Genomic DNA, 7,731 nt, shown 5'->3' with positions numbered 1-7,731 from the left:
TGGATTATGGTTACTTCCCCCCTCAGAGGAAGTGTTAGCAGTGTTTCCAAATTCTGATGCCATTATCAGCCATGCTTGTGTTCAATCAGGTATCTTATGGCAAAATATGCCGTAAATACACAAGTATCTTTACTAAAAAAAAAAAAGTCTGTACTATATTTGTACTCTGGGCTATTCCTGTGTTTCCATCTCAACTGTGTCTTTCTTTTCTGTTATCCATCGCACTTGGCTAATAATTGTTAGTGGATCTTTATCACCATGACTCTCTAGCATTAGAGAAGTTTAAAGAGGAAACTCCACGGCAAGTTGGCCACACTGGATAAAGGTACAGTCATACAAAAACAAGTGGATTAAAAGAAAGTAACTCAAAGCTGGAAGAAAGGAGAAAATGACAAAGAATAAAAAGATACATGGGGATCCAGGTTCGGTGGCTCACGCCTGTAATCCTAGCACTCTGTGAGGCCGAGGTGGGAGGATTGCTTGAGGTCAGGGGTTCGAGACCAGCCTGAGCAAGAGCAAGACCCCATCTCTACTAAAAATAGAAAAATTCTCCAGGCATCGTGGTGTGCGCCTGTAGTCCCGGCTACTTGGGAGGCTGAGGCAGGAGGATCTCTTGAGTCCAGGAGTTTGAAGTTGCTGTGAGTTATGATGACACCCCTGCACTTTACCCGGGGTGACAGAGCAAGACTCCGTATCAAAAAAAAAAAAAAAGGAGGGGACTCTGAGCTAATGGTATTGGTTAGGCTAAGAAGGCACTGGCACATTTTCACTGTGATGGTGTCAGGTGTGGGACAACTGATGGAAAAGTTGGGAGCTGCCTAAGGAGGGAGGGCATGATGAGGTTCAGAAAGATCCATCAGTAGGGATTGGCTAAATCTGTCTGAAGTGGTTACATGCATACAATTTAACACAATCTGGGACTGTTTCTAGGACCTCATTTCTCCCTTCAGTAATCACAGTATACACTGCCTCTTGGCTACGTTATCCCATTTGCAGAACAATATTTGTCAATCCTCATGGAGTTTTATAGCTGTGTATCTTGATAAGAAAAATAGTAAGTACCACAAGCCAATAGTGATTGAGCCCCAGAAACCATAAATCCCCATCAGCTGGTCACATTTGACAATTTGCACAGATTTTATACATCTTGGATTAAGTGACTTCTGTACTATGTCTCATTGTTTATTGAAATAGTAACTGCTATTAAGCTGCTATTAGCAGCAGCAGTTTTTCAATCATAAGGATATTGAGTGAAAAGCCCTGTCCCTTGTTTATTAAATGCCATATCCATATTTTTCACCCATCAGAAGTTAAGTACAAATGGCTTCTAAGATATGTATTTTGACATACTTTATCATTTGGATATGAAATGGATGTCTAAGGGTTTCTGATTGAGTGGAAGCCCCTTTTAATTATACTAAAAATAAAGATTAGAAGTAAGACCAATTCCTCCCCACAGATACAGTGTTTTTATTATCTATATAGTTGATTTATTTCAGGGTTATGGTAACTCGTGGTATGTTTCACATTGATGGAATTATGGGTCAAGCTATGACAGAGTAAGACCTAAACTCTTCCACCATTCTACAGAGTTTTAATAATTGATTCTGATAGTGTTTCTGGGATATCCTCTATCACGGACTGAACTGTATTCCCCCAAAATTCATATGTTGAAGTCCTAACCCCTGACGTGGCTGTATTTGGAGATAAGGCCTTTAAGGAGATGATTAAGGTTAAATGAGGTCATAAGGGTGGGGACCCAATTCATAGATGGGTGTGGAGAGACATCAGGGTGCACATGCACGGATGACCCTGTGAGATGGTGGCAAGCCAAGGGGAGAGTCCTCAGGAGAAAACAAACCTGCTAACACCTTGATCTTGGACTTCCAGTTTCCAGAACTGTGAGAAATAAATGTGAGAAAATAAAAGCCACCCAGTCTGTGGGATTTTGTTACAGCCGCCTGAGCAAACGAATAGATCCTCTTTCTAAGGAAATAAGTATTGGGCCAGGGCCGAACATCCAAGGACTCAGGAAATGCCCGCAGATCAAAGGCGCTGTGCAAATACTTAATCCCTTATCCTATTTTTTTTTTAATTCTTTCAAACTTTTATTTGAAATAACAATATAACATCTAGATGGTTTACAGCCACTGGTTGTACACTCAGAATTTCCTCACAGGACAATGATGGATTTCACTCAAGATCCTCCCTGTCATGGATACCTTTACCATCTTCCCCACCTTTCAATTTGCCCTGCATTTGGAAGTATGATATGCAGAAGAGCAGCACGTCCAGGATGTAAACACCATACCAAAACATCTTTAATCTTTTAAACTGTTGGCATCTTCATACTTCGTATTTCAAAACAGAATCACTTAACTGTTACCAAAACTCCTATTCTGATGCCTATGCAACTGGGTTCAGCGAAAACTGTTCTGGAGAGGCCAAAAGCCTGAAATTTAGAAACCAAACTGTCACTTTCTTCTTCTAAATGCCGACTCCAGCCTTATCGTCCAGCTGCCGAAATACTACAGGAGCCGAACAATCTAATTGTTGTGCCTGTAACACCTTCCTCCATTACAGTGATTAATTCAATCTGGGATACTCCCTCCTATATACCTCAGCAATCTTCAGGTCCCATTAAGACCTCCTTCCAGACATACCGTGTCCTGAATAATAGAATACCCAAGCTTTGGAATCTGGCTTCTTCCTTACAGGGCATTAGCTAACTTCTAAATTAGACTAAATTCCAATTCACCTCTTTAAAGGCCCCCAGGATTACGAGTATCAACAAACTTTTCGATTAATACATCTGTACTAAAATGATTCCCCATACACGGGGGTAGGGGGGGACTCGTGGTAAAGGTGGGACTGAAAATTCAATCCTCTTACATGACGTGAGAAAGGCTCTTAGTACAAGACATTTGTTCATAACAAAACACAAGGCACTCTAGCTTCATAATAAAGGTTATGTTATAGAGATGGTACATGCTTGGTATCCCCTTACCCTATTAAAACATCTTTTCCTTCTGGTAATTTGCATCTGAATAATCAAAAAAATGCTAGAAATGGAATTATCAAAGCAAGTATGTGTAAAAGCCCAGAGGTATAAGGAAGTTTGTCTTCTAAGGTGGGTGAATAAGGCGTGGTACGCACGGCATCAGTAGCGCTCCTGGGGCCCTTCGGGTGTCCTTAATAACTAGTTACCGGTTTGGTAAGCAAGTGTCCTGTATGTGACTGATGAAGAGACTCCTAACATACATAAAGCAAGCATTAAAAAAGTACAGGGAGATACTTTTTTAAAAAATAAAACGTAAGTGATAAATTATGGAAAAATCTAATGAAGTCAATAAAGAGTCTTCTTTAGTATGGCAACAGTACTCTAACGAGCACGTGTGTGGCCGCTGTGATCTGAGCGCTCCAGTTGCAGGTGTCCGCGGGAGACAAGCACACCTCGCAGAAGCCTGGATGAAGATGTGCCCGGCCATCCTGCCGCGCCTTCTCTTTTTTCTTTCCCTTTCTTTCTTCCTAGTCACGTGGAACCTGGACTGATCCCTCCCAGGTGCTCCATGACCATTCGGTCAGTGGCCTCTCAACCCTCCCGTGAAGACCTAAGTGTCCGCATTCTTCCCGCTTTATTGCTGCTCTGATGAACCGCTCAGAGGCTCAGCCCACTGCCCTGCGCTGGGCTCCCGTCGAGGCTACTCCATGCTGCGCGGCGTCCAGCATGATCCCCCACCCTCCCCGCAGTGTCCACTGGACACTTGCAAACCCACAGTCGGCCCAGTAGCTCTTCAAACCAGTCTTACTCCCAAAACAGCGTTACTTGATATTTAAGAAGCGGCGGGAATTCTTAGCTATTTTTACTTGCAATTTCAAGGCTTTTTCCTTTCTCCAGATCTCCTTGGGCTATAAATTAATCTGAGTCAAAACATGCTTTTAAGAGAAGGGGACTCAAAGTAGGACAACGACTTGTTCTTTTTGAAATTGCATATAATTTAACATGGTATAACCTTTGAAGGGGAAATACGACCTGCGCAGAGCATCGCGGCGGGATTTAAGGAGGCTCTATGTCTGAAAGCCTCATCGCAAAGAAGACAGGTATTTGGTTTCAAATTATCAAAACAGCCTTGTACTCTTCTTGGAGTTATTTTGACATCTAAATAATAGTGCTGGCATTTCTTTCACAGTGTAAATCAATAACATTGACTTAGTGCATTCTTTCCTCTTAGTTTCATTCCTTACTCTTTGATAACCTCAGATCAAGTATTAATAATTATTTTAAGCCTTCGCTTTGGTTTGGTACTTTGCCACTTAGTGATGCAGGCGGCACCTCCTCCTACCCTCTTCCCTTCACGAGTTGTGCAGCTCTTCCAGAATATTCTCTCCCTGGGACAAAGACTACATCTATCTTCAAAGGCAGACAGGTAGCTTTTGTGGTTGCCCTCGATGCATTTCTTTTTCTTCTTTTCCAGTCTCACAGTATTAGAGCACAGACATCTTCCTCCTATTTTCCTCACACCCTCCTGTCACTCGTCCCTGGTTTCTCTCCAGGGCGACCGAACACCTGCCTCAGAAGCTGCCGGTGCTCTGCGAAGCTGCGATTCTTGGGCCTCGCTCCAGACCCAGGGAATTGGAGTCTCTGGGGATGAGGACCTGGAAGGTGCGGTTTTAACAAGCACCCGGAGGTGCGTGAGCAGCCCTACCGCACGCCTTCCTGGTTCTCGGGTTCTCTTCTCTCGATTCCAGTTACACTCAACGTGGTTACCGAATTCTTAGACGCTCATCTTCAGTGATGTTTGCACCAGGTCTAAATCCTCATGGTTGACTTTAAACCCCTGCAGGACGTGGGAGACAGGGAGGTGTAGGGAGAGATGCAAAGGGGGCGGGAGAGGTTTAAGGTGAGCCAGACCTGGGCTGGGATTCCAATTCTGCCACGGAACTGACTCAGAGGGCTCGGGTGAGATATTTGACCTTGCGAAACTCAGATTTCTCAGCTCTAGCTGGGGGCGATAACGCATCGTGCGGGTTGTTGGGGAGGACTAAAGGAAATGGCGTATGGAGAGCTGGGAGGTGCCGCGACATGACAGCTCCCTTGGTCCTTAGTTTATTCCTTTCATCTTCTTCGTTTCTGTACTTCTATTTTTGGCTGTCTTAGCGCCTTATCTTTTTCCATATTATCCCCTTGGCTAACCTCAGGTTCTTATTTTAGTGTCTTTTTTGGATATTCCTCTCTAAAAGGATTTCAGCGTATTCATGTCTTTTACTCTTTGCCTTTTAAGGTTACGGTCCAGAAATCGCTCGGGCTGCAGGTCTGTGGTAGGAATCTAATCTGTGCTTTGGGTGTGTTTAGCAGCTCTCCCTCCAGTAACGGCACCGCTCTTCACCTCTGGGGTCCTGCCATTCTCTGTCCGTCCTGTGTGGGGTGGGGCGGCTGGCTAGCCCAGGGGGCCCCTGACTCAGGGGTGTGCGGCTTAGGGTGCCCCATCCTCCCCACCAGGGTGATCGGTCCAGAGTCACCGGGTGAAGCAAGCAGGGCCAACCAGCATCCTTGTCTGTAGTTTTGTACACTGGACTTGCAGGTAGAGCTTGTTTTGCTTCTGGAGCTCCAAGTCTTCCCCTTCAGGCAGTGGGGTGAGGAGAGAAGGCAGCGCCTTGGCCTACTGGTCTTCGGGTGTGCTGAGGTGTAACCCCCCTCTTCCTGCCAGGGAAGCACCTTTCCCATCTCTGCTCTTCTGGAGGGGATCCCTCTTCAGAGAGTCTGGGAGCTGGCTCCCAAGGACTGACATATGGCTTCCTGAATTGTTTGTACTGTATATCCTTTTTCTTTCCCAGGTCACGTACTTACCATCAATGCGGGTGAGTTTGGGGGCAGCGTCCAGGCAGAGGCATACCTGGAATACTGTTCCCTTCTATCCTGTAGGCCCTGTTGATGAGTCTGGCCCATCACGTGCAACTTTTATTCAACATAGTACACTCTTTCCCGGGACCTCCACACTCTTCTCTTTTCCCACCTTCCTTTGGCTTCCCCGGCTTGGCACTGTTCTACCTGCCCTGTTCCTCTCTTAGCATGAACAGAGGGAACGCTGCGATGGCTGGCTGGAGACGCGGAAAGGCCCAGACATGAGGCGGGAAAGCCAAAGAGACACAGCCAAGTTCAGCTTGGCCTTTCTGGGGCCAACAGTGAGCAAAGCCGACCTGGTTCCATGTTGAATGACTTGCACTTTATTTTATTCTGGGAACTCCTGGGATTAAAAAACTTGGATGTTTGGTAAAAATATCCAAATACAAACAAATTCGCTTTTTTTCCAAAGGAAAAGTATTTCCTTAGAAGTGATTTCTTAATATCAAAAATTTGGTGTGTTTACAACTAATTGATCACAACCAGTTACAGATTCCTTTGGTTCTTCTCCGCTCCCATTGCTTCACTTGACTAGCCTTAAAAAAAGAAAAAGAAAAAGAAAAAGAAAAAAAATTTGGGCAACTACTGTTCAAAATGAAAATATAGTTTTAATGTTTGCAAGAAACATTTAGCTGCAATGAGTGACCTATAAGCTTTCAGTGTTTTAATTTTTCACAGCAAAAATATGAAGATGAGAATTTGGCTTTTATTATTGTTTTGTTTCAGTTTCTTTCAAAGAGTGTCAATATTTAATATCTTTGAAAAAACAAGTAGGGAGATAATTGGTAAAAAAAAATCAGTTTAACAGAATAGCTCTAAAATAAGGGGTACTATTGAAATGCCAACTTACACAGTAAAAAATGACTATAATTCCTCTGATTTAGCCTATTTTTATTTTAAAGAAAGCAAACGTATTCAGAAATTTAAGTATAAAAATGATCTCAGCTTTGCAAGTATATTGGAAAAAAATCTGCCTGCCCAAACTTTAATCTCCTTCTAAAACATCTGTTGCCTCTCTTTGCCGCATCTACTGAGAGAATGAAGACCATTCTCAGCAATCAGACCGTCGACATTCCAGAAAGTGTGGACATCCCTCTTAAGGGACGCATAGTTATCGTGAAGGGTCCCAGAGGAACCCTGCAGAGGGACTCCAATCACATCGTGTAGAATTCAGTCTCCTTGGAAAGAAAAAGAAGAGGCTCTGGGTTGACAAATGGTGGGGAAATAGAAAGGAACTGGCCACCGTTCGCACTGTTTGAGTCACATACAGAACATGATCGAGGGTGTGGCTTCCGTTACGAGACGAGGTCTGTGTCTGCTCACTTCCCCGTCAACGTCGTTATCCAGGAGAAAGGGTCTCTTGTTGAAATACGAGATTTCTTAGGTGAAAAATACACCTGCAGGGTTCGGATGAGGCCAGGTGTTGCTTGTTCAGTATCTGAAGCACAGAAAGATGAGTTGATCCTTGAAGGAAACGACATTGAGCTTGTTTCAAATTCGGCTGCTTTGATTCAACAAGCCACAACAGTTAAAAACAAGGATATCAGAAAATTTTTGGATGGTATCTGTGTCTCTGAAAAAGGAACAGTTCAGCAGGCTAGTGAATAAGATCTAAGAGTTGTCCAGCCGCATGAAAATGCCAGATGATTCCTAAGATCTATTTGTAATTTTGATGATTCAGTGAAAGACCTATTGGTTTGGGACTTTAAAAAAAAAATAAATAAAACATCTGCTGCCTTTGAGCAGTGAACATTAGTTTCCTGAAGAAACATATAATGTAAAGGGTGTCTGTAAAATCTGGAAACACGGTTGAATTAATATACTTGTCA

General features: G+C 43.6%; 1 pseudogene; it reads left to right on the top strand.

The window, feature by feature from the left end:
- Positions 1-6,940: 6,940 nt before the first annotated feature.
- LOC105824393 lies at positions 6,941-7,510 on the top strand (annotated as a pseudogene).
- Positions 7,511-7,731: the final 221 nt, after the last annotated feature.

Source organism: Propithecus coquereli, unplaced genomic scaffold (genome assembly GCF_000956105.1).
Source record: "Propithecus coquereli isolate 6110/MARCELLA unplaced genomic scaffold, Pcoq_1.0 Scaffold736, whole genome shotgun sequence".
NCBI lineage: Eukaryota > Metazoa > Chordata > Mammalia > Primates > Indriidae > Propithecus > Propithecus coquereli.
This window is presented reverse-complemented; position numbering and strand designations above follow the sequence as displayed.